This window comes from Tamandua tetradactyla, chromosome 8 (assembly GCF_023851605.1).
Source record: "Tamandua tetradactyla isolate mTamTet1 chromosome 8, mTamTet1.pri, whole genome shotgun sequence".
NCBI classification, from domain to species: Eukaryota; Metazoa; Chordata; class Mammalia; order Pilosa; family Myrmecophagidae; genus Tamandua; species Tamandua tetradactyla.
The window spans coordinates 21611265-21612543 of NC_135334.1; the positions used below are offsets into that span (position 1 = coordinate 21611265).

At 32.1% G+C, this 1279-nt stretch overlaps 1 non-coding gene across 1 annotated transcript; it reads left to right on the plus strand.

Annotated features, from left to right (window-relative positions):
* The first annotated feature begins 819 nt into the window (after positions 1-819).
* LOC143645431 (U2 spliceosomal RNA) lies at positions 820-1010 on the plus strand. Its single transcript, XR_013157140.1, has one exon. It is a non-coding gene; the product is annotated as a U2 spliceosomal RNA (small nuclear RNA).
* The last annotated feature ends 269 nt before the right edge of the window (positions 1011-1279 follow it).

A 1279-nucleotide genomic window follows, 5' to 3' on the forward strand; every position in this document is an offset into this window, starting at 1 on the left:
TTTGGTAATGGATGGTGGTGATGGTAGCACAATAGTCTGAACATAATTAGCAGTGCTGAAATATGTTTAATTTCTGAATGTGGTTAAAAGGGGAAATGTTACTGTACAACGGGACTGGATATAAAAACTCAGAAATGGACAGCACAATACTACCCAATTGTAATGCAATTATGTTAAAACACTGAATGAAGCTGCATGTGAGGTATAGGTTTTTTGTTTTTGTTTTTGTTTTTTTTTCTTTCTATTGTTTTAATTCTTATTCTGTCGTCTTTTTATTTCTTTTTCTAAATCGATGCAAATGTACTAAGAAATGATGAATATGCAACTATGTGATGTTATTAAGAATTACTGATTGTACATGTAGATTGGAATGATTTCTAATTGTTTTGTTAATTCTTTTTTTAATTAATAAAAAAAAATACTGAAAAAAAAGAAAAAAAAAAAGGGGAAATGTTAGGTCGTTTACTCGGTGATAGAATTTTAAAAAGATCAACTGGCCAAAGATGTCTAGATTTATCTCTGGTGTTGCAATTCTCTTCCATGGGTCTATATTTCTATCCTTATGCCAGTATCACACTCTTTTGATTACTGTAATTTTGCAGAAAGTTTTGAAGTCAGGAAGTGTGAGTTCTACAAATTTGTTGTTCTTCAAGATAGTTTTGCCTATTGGGGGCATCTTACAATTCCATATGAATTTGAGAATCAGTTCTTGCATTTTTGAAAAAAAAATAAAAAAGCTGCTGGAGTCTTGACAGGGATTGCACTGAATCTGTAGATCACTTTAAAGGCAGTATTGAAATCTTAATAATAGCAGGTCTTATCGCTTCTCGACCTTTTGGCAAAGATCAAGTGTAGTATCTGTTTTTATCAGTTTAATATCTGATACATCCCCTATCCAAGGACAATATATTAAATGGATTTTTGGAATTAGGAGATGGAATAGGAGCTTGCTCCATCCACTCCACGCATCGACCTGGTATTGCAGTACTTCCAGGAACGGTGCACCCCCACCTCGGGGGAATAAAAAATGTATGAAAAGTTAAAAAAATAATAATAGCAGGTCTTCTAATCCATGAGCATGGAATGTCTTTCCATTTATTTGTCTTCTTTAATTTCTTTCAGCAATGTTTTTCAGTTTTTAGTGTACAAGTCTTTCACCTCCTTTGTTAAATTTATTCCTATTTATTTCATTCTTTTTATGCTATTATTGTAAATGGAATTATTTTTCTGATATTCTTTTCAGATTGTTCACTACTTGAGTAGAGAATCCCAATCGACT